Source organism: Phasianus colchicus, chromosome 2 (assembly GCF_987193195.1).
Source record: "Phasianus colchicus chromosome 2, bPhaCol1.hap1.1, whole genome shotgun sequence".
Taxonomy (NCBI): Eukaryota; Metazoa; Chordata; class Aves; order Galliformes; family Phasianidae; genus Phasianus; species Phasianus colchicus.
The window spans coordinates 86312157-86335223 of NC_143437.1; the positions used below are offsets into that span (position 1 = coordinate 86312157).

General features: G+C 37.4%; 1 long non-coding RNA gene across 1 annotated transcript; it reads right to left on the reverse strand.

The window, feature by feature from the left end:
• Window positions 1–853: 853 nt before the first annotated feature.
• Window positions 854–21235, reverse strand: LOC149919166 (uncharacterized). The gene is made up of 3 exons (XR_016464827.1): window positions 21157–21235; window positions 3208–3300; window positions 854–938 (listed from the first exon to the last, which is right to left on the reverse strand). It is a non-coding gene; the product is annotated as an uncharacterized LOC149919166 (long non-coding RNA).
• Window positions 21236–23067: the final 1832 nt, after the last annotated feature.

Consider the following 23067-nt stretch of genomic DNA (forward strand, 5'->3'; position numbering starts at 1 on the left):
TAAGATGATAACTGTCCACAGAGCGTACACAAGTTGAACTTTGTTTTGGGAGAAGCTGTGGAATGAAGAGTTAGAAATCACATCTGTGATAGAGGTGGTTGCCTATAGCTAGCTTTCAAACTGTCTAAAGGTTACTTAGGGCTCAGCTGTCTCTTTGATAGGTTCTACTCTAAGTTCTGAAATGATTACAGAATACTACCAGCTTGCTAAACTATTGCTATCAATAGATAGGACGTTCGTGGATGTTAAAATCCATGTTGCTTATTTTATCTTAATCCAGAATGGCAGATGATGGTTGGCCAGTCTATAGAAGAACAACCCAATAAGGCCTGTGCTATAAGCCCTAGATTGAGTTGTGTCTTTGTTAAATCTTTTCAGTTATCACATGGAGCATGCAGGCAGTATACATGCCCCCACACAAAACATCTGAAGACAAAAATATAAAACATCTCTATTTATAAACATAGTCACCTGCCATGAAATCAGTGGTGGAAGAGAGGGGTGGGGGGGGAAGTGAGCAGCTGCCAGTGCAGATAAAACTGGGTATATTCTTGGGTGAAATACTTTCATAATGGCAGGTCTGAAAAACTGATGACACATCCCCAAATCCACGTACGCTGCCAGTGTAAGATGAACAAGGATGACTATCACTGTACCACCTCAGACACTCTTTCCTGACAGTGGCTGGCAGTCAGATGCAGCTGAACATGGTCACTGGTTTATTTTGGTTATGGTGCTTGGCTTATTGTGTCACAAAGTAGATATGGCTAGAGTTTTGAAAACACGCTTGCCTTATTTTCTTATTGCCCTTCTCTTTATTGCGGGCACAGAGAAGCAAAAAAACCATCTGCTTATTGGGAAGTACTGGGAGAGACTGGGGAGTTCATGCAGCCAGTTGCAGTCATTAACTCCTTCTTCTGTGAGTAGATTTGAGGATGCTGTAAGAAGTATGTCAAGGTCACATTTACCCAATTCTAATGAAGCACAGCATAAACTACAAATTGTTAACCATCCACTGGGAATAAAAGTGTAATTTTTTTTTAACAGTCAAGTAATTAAAAAGGCAAATGTGTTCCATATTGAAAGAATGTTACTATATTAGATAAGGGAATGGTCCATGACCATGTGACACTATTAATATGACCAAAAAATGATCTGGGCTCTGAAATTACTTTATTTCCCTTAGCAGACTATTAATTTCAGGTTACTAATTTAAAGTACATTAATATCTGACTGCTTGAAAGTGGCATTTCATTTCATTTTCAAAGTTGTTCCTCTTTTAATTTCTTCTCCTTCTACCAAAGGGTTCTGTTTATTTTAATTGAGAGATACTTATGCCAGATTGTGTACTGACACTCCATGACATTTTTTAAATACAATATTCTTTTCAGATGCAACATACTGCAGAATCACTCAAAACAACAAAGAGAACCCAAAATCCAATCTCATTTAAATGGAGAATCTCTCTCTTCAAGATGGAAAATGACCAAATAATTTCATATTCACCATTTGCTTTTACTTGACTCTGTCTCCCTTTCTCATACTTATTAGCAATGTCATTTGCAAGTAACATCAGGGAAACCAAGGAAGCAAATAATACATTTCCCATAACATCTATTTTACACAATGGAAGAAGACATAGGATGGCTACTTTCTCCAACGTAGAAACACAATATTTGACAATAATTATGTGACTACTCCTATTCTGTTAGCTTTGTCACAAAATTAGAAAATAGATTTACCTCTTTCTCATTAAAGGCAATATTTACATTACGATTTAATTCTTCCCTTGCCACAGCTTGTTTCCTTGGTAACTAAAAACTTCACCACAAACTTCAATGAATGATGAGCAGTGTAATCAATTAACTTACAGTGATATTTACTGAATAAGCAGTACTTGCCACCAGTAGCCACACAGTGATATCTAAAATACCACAGTATTTTTTAATCAAGAAGTAGATGCTGATCATGTAAAAATGATTTGGTGTAGGAAAGAAAGAAAGAAAATTAAAAGTTGTAATCGGTGCTGAATGGGGAATATTTTGCTACCATATGGCTAAAATAAAATGAGTTTTGACTTCCCAGGAGAGATGAACTGGAAGAGAAAAACGTCCAAGAGCTTTGCCACGGAGGTTACTTACTCAGTATTGTATAATGAGGTGTTTACTTTGCACCTACCAGGTGTGCATGCACGTATGGAAAACTACAAACCTGGCAGCAGTGTATCCTTCTAGATTATGAAATATGATGTACAACTCCACAGTGTTGACATCTTGGTTAACTGAGTACTGCAGGCCTGTCTTACTGAAACAAACCTACAGAGGGTTAGAACCCACTGTATCCACATCTTGCATGCTCTAAAGCACACTGTACAAGGTAGTTGGTGAATTACAAGCAGAGTTTAACCAAATACAGCAATATTTTGTGACAGAGGTTTCCTCAGAATAAAAGACTTCAGACCAGTATATACAATTAAAATCAGTAAAGAATTGTATATGTATACGATCATAAATATTGTATGACTTAGCAAGAGCAATAATGAATGAGATGTCATGTATGGTGTCTTTGTTATTCAGACCCTGGTTTTAGCAGCACAAGAAGTCAGAAGGAAAATCAAGGCAAAAATGGTTGTCTTCCAAGAAGACCTTCCATTGCAATTCAGTCCCAATGTATTCATGATAACACACAGGTGAGTAACTAAAAGATCTTTTTTAACCTTACACAAAAAGCTTTCTAGCATTTTCCATTTGTTCCTTTTTTTCAAGACAAAGAGCATAAGAGCAGTTTAAAAATAATAAAACCTTACAAAATAGCACTTGGATATTCTTTAATATTTAATATATAATTGATAAAGGAAACTGATGAATTCATAGAGTTTAGTGCAGGAACTGCACAGCTGTTTGCTTTTGGATAATTATATTACTCATCCTGTTACCACTATCTGATATGGCAAATAGCAACTGCAATATAACATCTAGATATTTTTTGTAGACATTTGTAAGTTCCATAGGAATCAAGGAAAAGAATGTGTAACATTTCCAACACCCATAGTATTCCCTGTTAAATCACAATCTCAGTGTCTCCTCTTATTACAGTATTACTAAAAGAAGCGCTGAAGAAAATTATAGAACCATTTTTTTTTCCAGGCATATAATACTTAGAACAGACCATAAATAATACTTACTGATTTTAAAAATTAGTGGATACAGATGAAATCAATTCTCCTTGTGAATGGCACGATACACCAACACAGCTTTAGTTGCAATTTTAAGGGTTCTCAGTGATAATGGTAAGATTTAGCTAAATAGAAAAGAAAGAAAAACTCCTGTAATCGGCTTACTGTGATTAAATGTCTATATAGGAAGTAAACACATTCCTCCTGCTTTAAGTGAGATACGCTAAAATTCACACAGGATTTGGAATTCTTCATTGATAAATGATGCAATAAGCACATCCATAAAACATGCTCCTTTGTTGAATTCAGAGGCATCTCAACACTCTGCTTTTATTTGAGGAACATAGTAGCAGAAACTTCCCATTACATCATGTGCATGTTACACTGACCTAAAGCTACCAAAACAGAGTGGGCACAACTGCAGAATAAATTTCCCAACATATCATGTTTTGTCAATTTTTACAAAAATTATGACTAAGAATAAATCTGTTTAGCAATCCCAGATCTGAGGAAGTCAGGGTACCTCCAGTGCTAAATATATGCTTCCTCTAAATTCAGTGGAAGAAAGACCTGATGTTACAGCAAGAACTTGACTGTGAAGAATTTTTTTGTTGTTAACTGCTGGTAAAAATGCTATCTGACCAATAGTGAAATATGGTGCCGAATGACCAGATCTGAAGGACTAAAATTGCTCCTTCTAGCAATGAATGAGAAACTGACACAAAATCCTTTAAAGGCTTTGAGTATTACCCAGATTGGAGATTTTGAAGGGACAAACATCTGTTTTCTACCTAGTTTCTTAATTCTTAAAGGAATTATCTTTGGTATTTGGTCTACACAAAATTATACATAGGTCTTTAACTATGTCTTTTTAAGGCCCTGAGAAAATCTTGGTCAATCTTGGTTAATCTTGGTCAAAGTTGTCAAGGATTAGTGGCTATTAAAGGCTGCTGAGTATTGTAGTGAGTTATTGGTCTCTTCATGATTCAGTAACAAGATTTTTTTTACAGCTGCTGGCTTCTTTTCATGAGTTCTTCTGGAAGTTTATTACTTATAGGAAGAAACTCTACAAAGCACCATAGTGCCTAAAGGCTTGAGTGGGCTGGCATCATCTGTTCCTGATGACAGACAGGGAGGATTCAAACACCATATGCTTTAATCTGCAAAACGCCTACTTCCAACTCCAAGTGCCCCATAAAATTATCTTCCTGCTGAATCCAAAGTAATTTGCAAATCTGCTTCTTTTAAACAAGCTCAGAAATAAGATTAGCAGAGTAATGAAATTAACTCTGAACCAAACCAACTATATCTCCTGACTCTTTCAGCAGGTTCTGAATTTCCATGGCCCCTTTGCAACCACATTTTCACAGGACTCTGTTCAAAACCCTTTATCACCTTTCCTGCAGTAAACAAAAGTTCTCTCTTGCAATAGCAGCATTGTTCTTCTCCTGACTTCTGGAGATTGCTTGAAGTCAAACATCATTTAAAAAAAACAATACATATATTACTTGGCTTCATTCTGTTTTCATTGTTTCTTTAATTAGTTCATGTCAACTGATTTGAAGATTTTAAACATATCCTAACAAATTCACAGACACCTCGGGAAAGTGATGCTTTCTTGTCACATCTCCAGGTTTTGTTATTAGCATCACTCTTGTTCTAATTACCAGATGCACGAACACTGAATGCTGCAGAACTGCTGAGATCCTCTGTGGTGCCCGGAGGTGATGCTACAGGAGAAGCACAACTCACCTGTACAGTGTACCCATGTGATCCTTTATCACTTCTCCAGTAATGAAGAAACAGTAGTAAATCAATTAACAGCGTTAAAGCAATTGGTAGACCAGAAGTAAATACTGACAGCACGGCAAACTGAGAATCTTGTCTTGACATCAAAGCTAGAAGGACGGCTTATTGGAAGTGTAACAGAGGGTTCTGCCTATATAGCCAAGGATGCAGCCTCCCTCTGAGCACAGCCCACAAGGAGGTTAATTATTAGAATGCAGAAGTGAAACATGCTGAGTACGTGCTACATTTCTTACAGCTGAGGAATAAACAGTGCAAATGCAGACTTCTGAAATGCAAAATGAAAATACCTATATATTTGTTTCTGATTGTGACAGAGAGGCTAGAACACTGATTATGTAGTTTGCTTTTGTTTTCTTTAACAGAATTTACATGAAAAGCTAATAGTATCTGAAAAAAAACAGGAAAACTTTTCATTCGAGACATATCATCCAAAACATTTTGTAGCTTTCCAAAATGGTCTAAATAGGACAATACAAACATGGAGAAAAATTGCTACTCTTTTCTCTGACTGAAACAAAAGACTTCCAATGTGAAGGAAATTGTGTGGTGACTCATATACCATCAAGTGACTGTGAAATAAAATGGGTTCCATATATCACAATAAAAGAGAGGAGGACAAAATATAAAATAAACAAATTTCATGGCATGATGTGATTCAACTCCTGAAAGTTTTCATTTTTATTCTGAAATCCTAATTCCTCTCTGCCAAATCCTGGCTGGGTTCATCTTTCATTTCCATTGCAGCAGACTCAGATGCCTTTAATGTGTTACACAACTGCTTTCCTGAAACCAAATGATAGAGCTTTGTTAGCAGAACTATGTGCAGAAACACTACTTCAGTCTAAACTTGAATGAAAATCTATTTTCAGTTTTTACACCGAGTACATTTACTTCTCCAGTAAAGTAAGAATACTTATCAGAGACACACAGTGCTTAGAAGAATTATTGATTTTTAGAAATTAAAGCCAGTTTCACATAGCTCTAGGCTTCAATGAGTCATAAAGCCCCATCAACACTTACTTCCAATGTTTTTTGTTCCTGGAAGACAGAAATAGGTGAACTAACAGGTACAAATGTATTCGCTGGGAAAACTTTGGAAGGAATTTTTGAAATGGGACTCTAAGCAGAAAGAGGTTGGTTTTAACTAACCCACAACTAGCTCAGTGCACAGAGCAATTTGTATTGAAATGGGGTCATAACATTAGGGACAGCTGATTCAAACCTGCAGATGTTCACGCAGGATGCATGTCTTAACCCCTGGAGTCTTCAAGGCTGCGCTTTAAAAATGTATTCTGTGAGAACAGGGATTTTTCTTTTCTTGTGACATTTCCACCTCACAGTAGTGCAAAATAAATCCCAGAGCACAATCTCAAGGTCAGCACTTCTTCAGTTTCAAGATATGTAAAGATGGCAAAGGTAGAAATACAACTCAAAAAATGAAAGAAAATATATCTTAAGGAAATAAGATCATACATTTCTCAAGAACAAATGTGCTTTAGCTGTTTCTATCACTATGACTCAATGTATTTCTTTAGTAGATGTTCAATTACAGATGACTGACTGGAAAAAAACATTACTTTTCTCACATGACAATACATATATCAGACCCTGTTTGCATTCAAATGTATTAAAATATGGAAAATGTGTTTTCATATTTAACATGTAAATAAGAAAAATACTATAATTACTATTGCCAAAATTATGAAGTTATTACTCAGACATAGGCTTCTGATTCCCAGTATCCCACCTGTATCAAGAAATCATTAGGCATTATGGTACCACTGAAATGCACAGTTACCTGGGAAAGAGCAAGGAAGAATTCAATGAACTCTCCTCATGTAATTTCTTTATAGTTATTTATCTCCCACTATCAACAGGCAGTGCTTCCCAAACTGTATTTGCAGGGTCTCCACAGTTTTATCTGAAGGATTTAATATCTGGATTGAGTTAATGGATGCGTGTCCTGCCCAATCCGATTGTTTAATTCTTCCCATTTTCCAATTAGAGACTGTACATAGGGTCTTAAAATGAAGATTATTTTTCATTTTCTCATTATATTTGTTCTTGCCACCAAGGCATGAGATCCAGATACAGGATTCTCTTTTCAGCACATAAACCTTTTCAGGCATTTCATACAGGTGAATGCTTTGTATGGTTGTTCCTGATAGGATATTCTAGCAGGTAGAATTCTCATAGGATAATTAAGGTTTGGAGTGACTTCAGGAGATCTCCAGTCTGCTCTAAGCAATATCAGCTATGGACTTTCTCAAGGTTTCAACCAGTTGGGTCTTGAAAATCTCCAAGGCCACAGAGTATCTCTGACCAACTCAATCTGTTACAGAGCTGTCCTCATAGTAAATGTTTTCCTTTTATTTACTTTTACATTATTAATATGTTTATTTATTTATTCCTAATCTGTTTTTCCTATCCTATGCCTCCAGTCTCTCATTCTCTTGCCACATACTGCTGTGAAAAGCCTGTCTCTGCCTTCTATTGTTCTGCACGGTCCTTGAGTTTTAGAACTTCTGGAAGTTCTGTCCTTTGTCCACTCATCTTTCTAAAGGCTGTCTGTCTTTCACTGCTTACAAAAAGAGGACATTTTGTTCCTCTCCCTTGCTGCACATATCTAAGTAATTTTCTGTTGAGTCAACCTTCTCACCTGGGAAAAGTAAAGTCTCGAGTGTATCCTCTCAAACATCAAGCCACAAATTTTAGTCCAGAGTACTGAGCAACACTGGAGAAATCCTGACAACTACCAGGGCCCAGAAGGTGAGGCAAAACTTATTCCTATATCAAATAGCAGGGTGCTTCAGTATGCCTCACTTCACACTGCAGTTGCAGGAGACCAGCTGCTGAGTTGAACTATGTGAGTCACCTTCATGCTTAATGTGAAGGGGGTGTTACTGGAATTCTGTCATTTGCAAACTTCACATGGTAACAGCACTACTGAATATTTTAGTTTAGGATTCAGACATCCAGCTGAAGCTAACACCGTTACTTCTCAGTTAGATGGGTTGAAAGCACAGTCGGACTTTAATGATAGCTCATTTGAGAAGTAATAAGCTGTTTGCCTCATTTCTATGTTTCTCACCCTTGGTTTTATGCTTCAGACCCATAACTCAAAAATCACACCATTTAAAAAAAGAAAAAGGAAAAGCAAGCAATTAAAGTTCAATCCTTGAATAATCTGTATAAAAAATAGATCTAGGACCATCTGTAAAATGAAACTCGAGGGACAGTAGGTTCAGGTTATATACACTGTTTTCAAAAGCTTTCTTTCAGCACGAGTTATTTGCACACCAGTGTAAAGTCATTGCTTTCTCAGCAATAACATTCCTGTAAACTGGTATTAATGTCAAATTTATACTTGTAAAAACATGCAAACTTAAACAATAAATGACAGGCATTGATTTAATTTCTTATCATGCATATATTTGCATGGGATTTACAGATTAATAAATGAGACACAGCTCATGTGTAAATCAATAGCTGCCCTCCTTGTGCAGTGTAAACTTCATTATTCATGGTCTTACACTATGTTGAATGAAACATTAAAGATACAAGTAAAACTGCTGTGGATTGCCTTAAAGGACACAGGGAAGGTCATTTTCTTAGAAAAATTAACAGGGAGGCAGAGCATTTCATGAGTTCTACTGTGTTCTTTTCTCCATTCCTTTACATTATTTTCCCTGTTCCCAATTCTGTCAAACTGAGATGAAAGCATCTCAGAGTCATTGCGAGGTGTTACTAGTATGGCTTTGTAAATGTCTGAGAAAAGGATACTTACTATACAGGCACAGGTTCCTTCTAATTTAGAGCGTCATTAAGCCATTTTCTTAATTAGTAGACTCACATGAAGTGGTCACTTACATTTCATGGAAAGAAAGCTTCATGAAAAACAACAGACAGATATTTCCCATTTCCCCATTGAATTTTATCACCACAGATTGGTATCACATGATGCATTTGTGATTGATGTTACAGCTAAAGACAACAAAATTAGTCCCATTCTGTTCCCTTTACTCAAACAAGCTGTTTTTACGGAAGATGGGAATGGCAGCAGTCTGGTCGTACTGGATTGGGCCAGGAGGTATCACCCCAGTCCTCAGGGCCAACAGATTTGATTCCGGTGGACCAGTAGGTATAAATCTCTTAGATATTAAGATCTCCTAGATACTAGGTCCAGTAACCTTTCCCATGTGAAGAGATAAATATTCTCCTCTCTCACCAGCACATCAACTGTCTGCATGACCCCACGTTATTGCTGGAAATATCATGTCATTCCAGTCTCTCCTTCCCACACAAATATGATGGGAACATATGGTGCCTTCTCATCCTTTCTTCCTTCATAGCTATTATTGTTGTGTTACCTTTGTAAGCGAAATGTACAGAGCTGAGGTTAGGAATAAATATTATGTGACATGGCATGATGTTATTACCAAACTACACTTTATTGAAGCTTCTGTGCCCAGAATCCAAAATTCCATGTATATCGAGTTTAAATTGTTCTAGATTTCAAATCTTCAGTAGAAGCCAGCCCACTGCATCTGGAATAGTTCTTTAATACTCTCTCAGTCAAGGCTGTACTACTTCCAAAGGCTTCCAAAGAGTCTTTTGGGAACTCATCTTTTGTTCGACATTGGTAGATGGGAAACAGGAGAATGGTGGTGAAAAGTAGGCTGTAGAAAGAATGTAGCAGAAGCTATGAGCCCATATTGCTCAAGCCAAGAACAGAAAACTAATGCTATGAATTTATAAAGGTAAAATGAAACCAGAAAACCCTCACCATGCCCTGCCCGATCCTATAAACCCTGGCACATTGTACCAATCTAATCTTTTATAGTTGATAGCACTACTGGTTCTTCATAACATGAAGGAAAATAAATCTTCATGGAAAAAAAAGCTCACATAAAACTATGGTTTAACTTTTGTTTTACTTCTCAAACACCTTTTGCTCACCCCAATTGATCTTTGCCTGATCAAATGGAAAACAAATCTCCACAGAAATAACAGAGCTTTCTGTGTTTTTATCTTATTTCTGGGCTCTCAAGTCATTTGGATAGGAGGTGCAGTCAATCAGAACTGAAAAGTATTGTTTTCTCGTTTTCTTCCCTCCTTCTCTATATCCCCCCAAAAAATAGACAGTGGAAGTCATCATGAAGCACCAAAAGATAGGAAGGGCAAAACCTCTAATCCCTCTAGCAAAATGGAAAAGTAAAAAGAAGGTTAAAGAATACTAGTGGTAATAGAAGCAGAGAGACTCAAACATGGAGCTTTCTAAAAGGGTTTAAATATAAACTTACACTCACGTCTAAATTTAATATATTGTCTTCAGAGGAGATGGGTACAAACTTGAACAAAAGATGCCCCATAGAAATATCAGGAAGCACTTATTTACTGTGCAGGTGATGGTGCACTGGCACAGATTGCCCAGAGAGATTGTGGAATGTTCTCTGTGGAGATCTTCAAACGCCTCCTGGACATGGTCCTGAGCAACCTGCTCCGAGTGCCCCTTCTTGAGAAGGGGGTTAAACCAGATGATCTCTAGAGTTGACTGCCAACCTTTACTATTCTATGATTCTGTGAAATTCTAAGGCCATGAGATGAGGAAGAAACACAGTAAGAGTGTTCAGGGGTTTATCATCATTTATCTATTACACAGAAGAGCAAAAAATGAAAATAGCAAGATGGTAGCCATGCTTATGGCATCCATAAGCATCTACAGCTACATAATTGTGGGAAGTTAAGTAAGGGACAGGGAAGCAGGATGGGAAGACTTTGCTCATTTATTCTTATCACATTTCTCACACAGCATGAATGAAAACTATAAAAGCAAGCAGAAAAAAAATCTTTCTTCCGGGAGAATTACTAGACCGTGCATTAAGAGGAACCTGACACAGGATCTGAAAAACATATCGCTAGAAAACAAGGAAATAAAAGAACAATAGTGTAACACCATCTGTGTCAAAGTAAGAGCAAAGTTAGGGTCTAGGCACCTGAAAGAATAAAGAAATTAACTCGCTAAAGCCTACACATGTGCACAACTATCCTTGCAGAATACCATCTCCACTCAAATAAAGAACAATTGCAACAGAAAGGTGAATAGTAAGGTACACAGTCTGACTGATCTTGTTCCAGTTGATGTGTCATAAGCTTCTCAGAGAAAATACATATATGGTTTTATTCCATGTTTCTAATGGTTATTTTTCTACTGTTTTTCAGCAACAACAGAAGCAAAAACACTGGAAAACTGTACTGAACAGCAAACTAAAACATGCCTGCGGCAAGAGACAGCTTTTTAAACTTCCATCTCACTAGTGTCTGTCTGTGTGAATAATGTCGCTGTGTCACTGCCTTTCCTGCACTGCTACAGTATATTCTTCCCCCACGTTTATTATGCTATTCTATTTCAACTTGATGAATTATCCATATTACTATTTTTTCAGAAACATTCCCTCTAGGGATGGACACACTTAGTTTAGAAAGTTTCCAGCAGAATAAAAGGAAAAGGGGAAAAGAAAAAGAAACTTCCACAACTCTACTGTTTTAAAACAACCCTTGGGAGTAGGACATAATTATCCTCATTCTGCCATTGACAGCCAATTCTTAGCAGAAGCAGCATATTTAGGCCAATGAAAATCAATAGTACTAAGGAAGTGATGCTCGAACAAGCCTAAACAGAAGGAAAAGAAATGTCTGTTAGTAGAGAGCAAGAATGGGAAGCAGAAAACACAAGATAGGGCCCATGCTAAATAGTTTCATTGGCATTAAGGTTTATTTTTCTACTCTTTTCTTTGTTGTTCCACAAGTGATGTGCTTACTCATTCAACCAAAGATAACAGGCTCAGTAACAACCTCTTTGAAAGTAGTGAGAAATAACTTGCCCCACAGCAGCCATTAGCAGATAAGGCATGTTTGCTCTAGGTTATGTAGTAAAGAAGATTTCATGTCTGACAGAAACAAATTTGAGTTCAAAATCTGTGACTCTGTGAATAAAGCTTTCAGTTCATCTTTCTCACCAATATGAGGGAGGAAAAATACTTGCTAAGTTACTTTATGTTTCTAGGTAGAGTTGCTAATAGATTTTGTTATGTTTCTCCATTATAGCAGACTCCACAGGCCAGGTATGCATACTTTACATACTTTAGCTTGTTTGCCCTTTTTTTTTTTTTTTTTTTTTTTTTTTTTTTTTTTTTTTTTTTACAGCAGCCCATACTTTCACATGAATATGAAAATCCATTCCCACAGTGTCAGCCTTCCATAGAAATTCAGTGCTGAACATGTAAGCTTCTGTTCTGTTGGGTTACTGCAGATATGCTTTTATGCACAGAAACCTGTTTTGTCACCACTGTAGTTTTGGACAAGGAGACCCTGAAGATATTTTTGATACAAATAATAAATCATTCTGCAAAAATAAGTTCCACTATTTGAGCTGATTTCAAATAAATCTGTAAGTAATTATACATACATTTTTCTAAGACTAATCAGTCCTCAAGGATCCACAAGTCAACTTTAACATATAGGATGTTGGCAGCACAAGACATCCTTCTTACCATCACTAAATGCTTGTAAATAAGTATTAATACTTGACATTTTGAAGTGCCTATTTGTTTAGAATTAGAAATGACTTCCTATACATACGCATGTTCCGTTAGCATGTAAAGTATTCCAGAAACAGTCTTCCAAATTTCACATAAAACACAACAAAAAAATTCAAAGAATTAATGCTTTTTTTTTTTCCATTTTAAAAAACAGCTCATTGCTGTATATGCTTAAAGGGTATGATCCCCCTAAAAGGTATGTAGATAAGACGACTACATGATTTAAACTGGTATGTGAGAGCATGTGATGCCCTGCATACTGTTACAACAGCTCATTTTGAAGACCAACATTATAAGTTGTAGCCTAGCTATAATTATGTCTCATCATTTACTACTTTCTTCCTGACCTTTCCTTGTGCTTTTAATTTCCCGTGTTCTTCTGGGGAAATTGTATGGTTATCTAATCATCTCAAAATGGATCAGTTGAGTTCTCCACGGATCTGGGTATGACTATGGTAATAACAACACAAACATGATTTCTCAAATGACTTTCATCTAAAAAGCAGAGCTCATGGAGGTTTACCACTTCCTCACTGAGAAAACATGTTTGCAAGTGTCTTAGCTACACATATTGCTTCTTACAAAACTGCAGACGCAGGTCACTTCTAGGATATTATGAGGGACCCCAGGAAAGACTAAAGTGGGAAAAAATAGTCTTCATATCTGGCTGCTTCTCAAAGAGGCATGTCTTGAATGTTCATTGTCAGGCACACTATATTTTATCATGGAACAGCAGAAAGAATCTCACCAGCATTTTGATCCCTGTCTTGCAAGGCCAAAATATCTCTCACGATCAGAAAAAAACAGAGCTAAAAGTTGGTTGAGTAAGAGTTTGGTCCCTGCTATTTATCAACATTAATAACCTTTAAAATACATTTGAATTTAAGAGTAAGACTTCACTGTTTAACTCTGGAATTTCTTTGATACAATCCCTTTCATTCCACACATTCAAAATACAAATATATACCCCATTTCACACAACACTGGAAGACTAAACTGTGAACAGTTTGTATTCTGGAGAAACCCTGATGTCAATAGTGCATTTGTCACCTACAAACCTCTTCCTCACTTTTTTAAAAATCATTCATTTATACACAACCTTGACTCCCTTGGTCTAAGCACCCTTATTTTTCAAAGAAAGGAAAAAGAAAGTTTGGAGAGATTTTACGTTGTGTCTTTTTTCTTGCTGTTGTTTTCCTTACCTAGATGTAAGATTAAAGATTGGGTGTTGAAATATCTTTTAACTCTAACCGGGATTGGTCTGTTCTCAGTTGGAAGGCAACTTGCTTGAGTACTGACACTCCTTGGTGGTGGGTTTTCTTTTTTTTTCCACCCCCAAAACTTTGTACACAGTAGGATTGAGGAAAATAAAAATGTTCAAAGGAATGATTTCTTAACAGGAATGTCTTTCAGCGCTGCACTTAGAGTGTTTCCTATTATATCCAAAGTTCTATGTGCACATGCAGAAAATGTCTTTTTCATGTGTCAAAAATTTAAACAAATACATAAAAATCAGACAGCATAATGAACTGCGGATTTCAAAATGAATGTTCGTTTTTAAATTTACATTTATCTTTCATGCAATGACTACCTCACAATCTCACTGAAACATGAGTAATGGTTGAGTAAGACAAACAGCAAAAACTGGTGGGAAAAAAATTATGTTTACAGGTTCCCAGTCCTATTATCTTAGCAAGAAATTTCATCCACAATAATCAAGAAAAGGAAAAAATAATAGTTTAATACACGGGGTACTCTGTAGTTTGATTTCTCAGCAGTTCCTTGGACAAAAGAAATGAGAGGCACTAAAATTTATGAATTTCTTGAGGGCCTTTAACATGTAATTCCCAGGAAAACATTCAGGTTTTTGACATAACCATTAAGAATCTAAGGTATGACTGTCTCCCATAACCAAATCTGTCCCCTTTCAACTCTATATTCAGTAGCTACATGTGTTCTCTTTTGATCCATGATAAGGTAATAAACTCTCAGATCTCAGTATGGCCCGTGCCGGCTAAAATGATTGCAGTTTTGTAGTAAAGTAATTTTTCTAGAGAAAAAACGCTGCAGATTTAAAACACAGAGAGCATATAAACCAAAGTTAATTGAGCACATAATGGTTCTCGAGCCGTGAGGTTAAGTATCGAAAAACAAGGAGATAAACAAATCCCTTACACCACACTACAGAGAATGCCATGTTGTAATTGATGTAATGCACTTCTCAGCTCTCCTTCAGAATGGAAGAAATGTTAGGGAGTGAAGTGAAGCAAATAATACCATACGTTATCTGAAACAATAGTAATCGTATTAATTTGATAAAGTGCTGTACCAGAGCAGCCCCTCTAATCTTGTAGGAATTTATCACAGAACTATTTCACAGTTAGAAACCACTGGATTCAGCTCCTAACAAGAAGAGACATTAAGTCTTATAAAAAAAACTGACCAAGCTCTCTACAGAAATAACACACTCTGCAATTATGATACTGCACTGCCAACTTTGATTTTTAAGAGTTTTGTGATAACAGAGGTTTTCTCTGCACAAAACATTTCCAGAAGCATGTATTCTGAATGCAGAGTCACTGCCAGAAGATCAAGGTCTCACAGTTCTGGAGGTTTCTTGTCTGTCAACTTTTGCTTCTTCGCAAGATTAGGTCTTTGTACACTATAAAAAGAAGCTGAATCTATTTTATGAGTTTTACTTCTTTTTTCCAAGGCATTTTCAGTTTTACTTTCTTCTGCTACAGCTATATTTTTGCTTTTAAAACTGAAAGCTATTATTTAAACACAGAAAACTTTTTACTGCTTCCTAGTAATACATATTTGAACTTCGCATCCCTTCAGTTTAGGAGGTACTGTAAGTACAGATATTTAGATGCTTAGAAAATGTAAAATCTATTTTCAGAGATTAAGGCATCTGATTTGCAGATACCTCTTTTCAGTCGCCTTTCATCTAGGATTGAATTTTCTTGTTCAGCTTTAAACACAAAACAGCTTCTTATGCTTTCAAAGAACACTCTTGCCAATTAAATATAAATATATATAAATACAATAATTGTCATAACCTCAACTTCAATGACAACAAACTTCCCTCCAGTGAATAAAAGCCAGGAATTTTACAACAGTGTAAGACAAAGCAATATGTTGAATCATACCAGTATGAAAATAATGATTTTATGCCATAAACAAGTGATGTTTACAAAACACTAACTAATTTTGAAAATTTATGCCAAACTGAAAATGCTTTCTACACCTCTAGCATAAGACATTTAAGTTTAAAGAGAGAGCGATTTATACTTTTGTACAAAAAGGTTGCTTGTAGCTGTCATCTTCCCTTATCTGCAGGTTATTTTTATACAGTTTAACATGGGTGACAGAAGCACTGTATTCTAGAAATGCGGATATATGCAGTTTACTACATAAATGTGAGAAGAAGAAAGTCCAAACAGCTCTTAGCAAGCAGCAGGAAGCAGGTATTCCACACAAAATGGCAAAAGGAGATGAAATGCCATAAAAACCCCAGGTTTCCTGACTAAAATTTTATGCACATGTGCACACTGCCTTTACTGTTTAGAAACCCTGTCATTGCACTGAACAGGTTTTCACCTGAATTGAATTCTGTCTTCTTTTGGGGGGGAATTTCTTCCAAAGCAGATATCCCTGAATCCAAGCCTAAAAGGAAAATTATCTTTTAGGAATCAAGTAAGTTTATCACCCACTGTGCTGCAGAATAGCTATTAAATACAATTTAATAGCAAACAATTAAAGAACAGTAGTGGTGCCTTACTTTCGTTTTCCTGTAGCTCCCAGTTCCCAACGTAGAACAAGAAAGTAGAAAGACAAAACACTCCTCTGGCAGCTGCCAGCTTGAAGAGGTACTCATCATAACTCCCTTGCAGAGAAAATACACATTCTTCAGTAGAATCATAGAACAATTTGGGTTAGAAAGGACGTTTAAGATCATCTAGTCCCTACCCAACAAATATAGGCAGGGACACTTCCCTAGACCAGGTTGCTCAGAGCCCCATCCAGCCCAGACATGAATGCCTCCAGGGAGAGGGCATTCACAGCCTCTCTGGGCAACCTGTTCCAGTGTCTCACCACCCTCACAGTAAAGAGTCTAAATCTATCTGCCTCCAGTTTAAATCTGTTTCCCCTTGTCCACATGCTACAAGTCCTTATAAAGAGTCCCTCCCCACCTGTAGGCCTCCTTCAGGTACTGGAAGGCTGCTATAAGGTCCCCCCCCCAAACCTTCCCTTCTCCAGGCTGAAGACCCCCAGCTCTCAGTCTGTCCCCATTGGGGGGGGGGGTGCTCCAACCCTCTAATTAACTTCATGGCCCTCCCCTGGACCCATTTCAACAGCTCAGTGCCCTTCCTGTATCGGGGCCTCAGAACTGGATGCAGTACTTCAGGTGAGGTCTCACAAGAGCAGAGCGACCTTCTCGTGATGCATCTCTTGATGCAGGTGAGGATATGGTTGGCATTCTGTGCTGCAAGTGCACCTTGCCAGCTCATGCTGAATCCTTCATCAACCAACACTCCCAAATCCTCCTCAGGGCTGCTCTCAAACCATCCTCCCAACCTTTGTTTGTGCTTGGGATTGCCCCAACTCATGTGCAGGACCTTGTACTTGACTTTGCTGAATTTCATGAAGTTGGTGTGGAACCACCTCTCAAGCCTGTCCAGGTCCCTTTGGATAATACCCCTTCCCTGTAGTGTGTTAACTGTACCACTCAGCTTGGTGTTGTCTCCAAACTTGCTGAGAGTGCACTCGATCCCACTGTCCACGTCACCTATAATGACATTAAACAACACTGGTGCCAGCACTGATCCTTGAGGAACACCCCTTGTCACTGGTCTCCACTTTGACATTGAGCTGTTGACCACAATTCTCTGAGGGCAACCATTTAGCCAGTTCCTTAGCCAGAGAGTGGATGAAACACTCCTCTAACTAAAACAAACTCATGTTTCATTTGTAGCACAATGCAGAGAGCTACCTAGCAATAGGGAGACTAGGAGAGAGAATTCTGATCTTTGAGGACACTCAGGGATGTTGATCTTGCTTTCAAGTTCCTCCTCCCTTTTATCCTGTTATGAAATACAGGAATAACAGTTGGAAAGGACTGAAGTTGTGTTTTCACAAAGATAAACTGGTCATCTAAAGATCTCATCCAATCATTCTTACACTCAGATGTGGTAGAATCTTTTTGAAAGTTATTATCATAACATTCTTTTAAAGGTACAGATTACAATCACAGATTGCAGGAACGATCAAAAATTATAAGAACAGAAGTCTGGAAAAGCACTTATGCCATTGGGATATTTTGAAACATTCTTAGACCACCCCCAGCAGATATTTGTTTCAACTGTTCTTAAAGATATCTAATTCCACCAGCTCCTTAATGCAGCTGCTTCTAGATTTTCACAATGAGAAAGGATTTCTTAATATCCTGCTTAAGTCATCTTTCCTTCAAATCCGATTGCTTTCCTCTTTTCTTGTTCTCAAGGACCCCAGGGAACAGTTGATCAGAGGCATCATTATAAAAATCCTTTAACATACCACAAAATGTCTCTAGCTCCTCCTTTCTCTTCTCTACTTTCAATAAAAAACACTGCAGTTCCTTCAACCTTTTCCTGTTGCTTAGGTTTCATAAATCTCTCATAATTACTAATGCGCTTTCATGGATGCTCTCCAATTTGTTTACATCCTTCCTGAGGTTCAGTGCACAACACTGGACACAGTTCTCTAGATAACCTCACTACCAACAAGTGGAACAAAATAAATATCCTCCCTGTCTGAACTAACCTCTTCCTTATATTAATTCCTGAACAATTGTAAGCTTCTGGCAGCAGCTTTATTTCTTAGCTTTATTTGTATGCACCTCACATTATAATCCCCTGCCATTATCAGAAGTACTGTTGTCTACTTGTTTTCACCTCTCAGTATCATGTTTAATACTTTCCTCTGAAGAACAATGGATTGTGTTTGCCATTATTTCACATTGCTGATACCACAGCATTTGTTCAAACCACAAATGAAGGATTCTGTTGATGCTGTTTTGATGTCTTTCATTGTAACAGTTTGGATGAAGATTTTATAGATTTTTCTGATCTCCTATATATTCTTGGCATGGTCAAGATCAACGCCGTATTTTCTTACTCTCAGTATTTTTTGTTTAATTCTTGTTCTCTTTTACTGGGAAGAAATCAGAGAACTATTAATAATTTTTCTTTCCTCTGTAGAATAAAGGTCACCCTTGACAACTTAAAAGAATCACAAAAGAATCACAAAATGTACCTGAACAAAGTCAGAAAATAGTAATTTACACCAAAAATGGGACTCTAACCTATTGAAATGATTATATATATATATTATTGAACAGAAATAAGAGAGAATTTGTATCAGAGGACTACTTATTGTAATGTAAAATATATTATCTTGTTCATCAAGGAAGATGTCCAGGAATATGCGTTCCCTAGTCCACCAACAAAATCAACCTGTTTGGAAAGTGTTTTTCAAAGAAGAAAAGGCTCCAGATGCTCTAATGATGGAGCCTACAGAGCCAAGCCAGACCAAGGAAACCAAACCAGAGAAAGACAGACCAAGCTCATCAAACCAAGGAACTGATAGATAACTTCTTTTGAAAATCTACCCTTTGATTATTCTTTTGACACTTGTTTTGAAATTAAATAGCACAGAAACACATTAGGAGTTTCTAGCCAGTGGGGAAAATAGTTGTAAACACGAAAGGAAAGGACATCTGGAAAAAAGTGAGAGTGATTTAAGAGAAAAGGCAAAAATATGAACAAAACCAGCAGGATTTATGAGGACATCTTTCAAAATATAGCAGCAATTTTAAGATAAAACCTTCTAGGGAGACTAAGCAAGGTGCAAAGCTGTTAAAGAGACTGGGTTACTTAAAGAAACTGCATTAAGGGCAAATATGCAAACAATCATAATGCAGAAAAAAGAAACAAAGTACAGACAACAGACTGACATGGCCAAAACTCAGTTGCTTTATGGACTTCAAAGATGAGGTATACAGGAGCAGTGACAAGGTTGGCTTAAAAATGGAAAAAGACAAAAGTTACAATATGACAAGACTCTACATTCCCAAACTTAGCCATATTTCTGTTCTGAACATTTTACTTACCTGGAAGTTTTCTATAGCAACCTTGATCTCCCTTACTGTATTTTACATCATTCTTTTCTATATAGCTGAAAACTTTTAGCATGTTTCTCTTCTGAACAAAACTCCATTTTCCAAGACACCACTCAACTCCTTTACAAACCAGTCAACAGTTTAAGCAAATATGATATCATGGGGTGTAGAAGAACATCAAAAGTTGCAAAAGTGGGTAACCATAACCCAGTATCTTGTCCCCTATTTTTATAACTTCTACAGTGGTCTCCTAATGAGCAGTCACATGCTCGTGCTGTGCTCACTTCTGATACTTGACATTACAGTATCACCAGAAAAAGATGCCTTTAAGTGAAAACTCCTATGATTTCAGAATGAATTGAGTCCTTTCCAAAGCTGCCAATTTACGCAGATCAGTAATAAATTCGGGATTGCTTGAAAAAACTCCCACACTCAGGTAGATTTTCACCAGCTCTGCAATCTGCTCACAAAGTATCAAGATATCCCATGAAAGCAAAGGATTTAGAGACTTTCTGAATGATACTAAGAGAATTAAATGAATATTGCATAAATTACAGTAAAAATGTGCAAAAAGCAGTTTATAGTTTGAATTTAGGTTTCTGATTTTGGTTTAAAGTTATCCAAAAAACTCTCTGTTTTCAACAACAGATACAACTCTCAGACTTCCTAGTATAGTTATTTTTGTATTATAGCTAGACCAGATAAGATTAAGTATTGTACTGGCAGTAGATCTTCATGATGTAAAATTTCCATGCTGATTACATGCCATGATGCCAAGCAGTCAGATTAATAACAGTGTGTCACTGTGGAACAGATTCCTGACTCGAGTCAGAAAAATAATTTACTTGTAGCTATGGATGGACACATTTCTTCCTCCGAGAAAATTTAAACACAGCCAGACACATTCACAGAACCTGCTTATCACATGTGGTTCACAGCCAGCCTGGCACATCTATAAGGTTATCCCTCCCCTCACTGTACTAAATGGGAAAAATGAAAACGTAATGGATTTAGCAAAACCATCAAACATAAACCTTGCAGAAGAGGACAGGACAAGATAAGTCAGTGTGATTGCAGAGGACAGGCTATGCTCCACACATATGGTAGTGCCTGAAGACTGGTGCCATGGTCAGAGTACCAAAGCCTGTCAGCAGCCAAGGAGACACAGTGCATGGCAGGTCAAGGCAAGGCAAACATTAAAAGGTCTGACCAAAGTTCAAGAAATCTGCATTTGACTGCATAAAGTGTATAATTTTCTAGCCATATTGAGAACCACAACCAGAATAAAGTGAGTTTTGATTCAGGAAGAGCAAAAAGGCTTAGGAAGCTGGTTTGGAGATGAGGTCAATAGCAGGAAAAGAGACAGCTCATGGGGGCCAAGAGCATGTTCTCCACATAAACACACCTACCTGCCATCTGTATGCCATCCGCAGTGCACAGTAACCCATCAGCAGGTGTCCTAGCTGGACGGCAGTACTCCTGAGGCAGGCTGTACCCCATGATGGCCCACCCATTAGGAATCAGGTCCTTTTAAGGACCCTTTCAACCCAAGCCATTCTATTATAAGATTCTAACCAGCTGCTGAAACCATCCACACCAGATGGTTTTGATGGTTTTCATTCCAAGGCAACTCAAGCATCACACAGAGAGGAAATACCTGATATTTGATGACAAGTTAGGCTCAAATAGAGAAATGATCAACTACATCACTGTGATGTAAGCAAACCTTAAGCAGATCAAAAGGAAAAAATGTCATAAGAATATGCATTTCACAAGAAACAGAGATTACATTTCTTTCTGCCTTTAAAGAAAGATTAATTCCCTCATTCCTTTACCTTTTTAATGTCAAAACTGACATGCTAAAAGTGTTATTGAATTCTAGGAAAAAAAACCATCTGAAAAACTACAAAAATGAATAGAATTTTGATAATAGCTACATCTGATCTCTAACATCACAAGAGAGTCGGAAAGTAACTACAGTGCTAGAAAAAATATTTTATGTGAAAAGAATATATATTTTTTTAGATGTAAGACTTGCAACATCAAATAGAAGGAAATAACTTGTGTACGGCAAGGAAGACTGTGTGGATGACAGAAAAATGTCTTCACAGTTATTCCCAGGTAAATTCCAGCTGGAGCAGACAAAATCTGAATCGTGAGCAGGGTACAAACAAGAAGTCTGGGACCGGAGAGAGCAAAGCACGTTAAATAAACTCAGTGTTACAGTCAGGACTCGAGTTCTATACTCAGATTTGGCACTTTTTCTTGTAGTTCCACAGTCTGACTGTTCCTCTTTAAAATAGATGCCTCAAAGGAGAGCTGTGCCATCCTGTACACTGTTTATGCTAGTAAACTGAACAATCCCTGCAAATACAACCAAGCACTCAATTATCTCAACAGGGAATTGTTAGCACTGGCACAGATTTGGCCTCTGCTCCCAGATGATTTCTGGGCTTAATCAGGAATTAGCAGAAGCCAAAAACCCTTCTCACTAGGCATGCTGAGTGTTAGAGGAAAAATTTTAGTAGTGCTTTACGAGCAGGTCATTTCAAGTCACATGGTGTCAGTACCATACAACGCTCGTGAACACATCTAATTTACCAGTATAGACTCAGCCTGAGTGTCTGTTAACAGTGTTGATGCAGAACTCGAGGAAGCTGTGCACACAAAAGCACATCAGTAAGTCCATAATCAGGCAGCCCTTGGTGACTCCAGCATAGGTAACACTTGTAGTCCCCAGGTGCCCACAGAGGGATGTGCCAAAGCAAACTGTAACAGCATCAAGACAATCCATTGTCCATTTCAAGACAATCACCCAGACTCATTTCAACTGCCTTCATCAATGAGTTAAATTAATCCAGCTAGTTTTAAACTCCTCTGGTTTAGCAATATCTGAGCCACCATGGGCATTACATTCATTGGAAGAGAAAATAAATCTGAGAACAGGCAGCCTGGAGACGGACGTTTCTGACTGTTCTGACTACATGAAAGGATGCCTCATTGCACTTTAAGATCATTCTGTCCAATAGTCAGAACAGAGCAGAAATATAACTGATCGTAATTTTATGTTTTTCTAATAAAAGATTTTATTTGCTATGAACATGCAAAAAGTGTCCAGGTGTAATTTTGTGCTTTAGCTGTAGAGTGAGGCAATTAAAAGGGGAAGAAAAGTAGATATTAGCTGATTGCCTAGAGTAAAGTAAATGACTTGCATCTTCCCTTTCCAATATGATCATGTCACAGAACCAGAATCTTTTAAGTTGGAAAAAACACTTAAAATCATCAAATCCAACCATCATCTTACACTACCAAGTCCACCA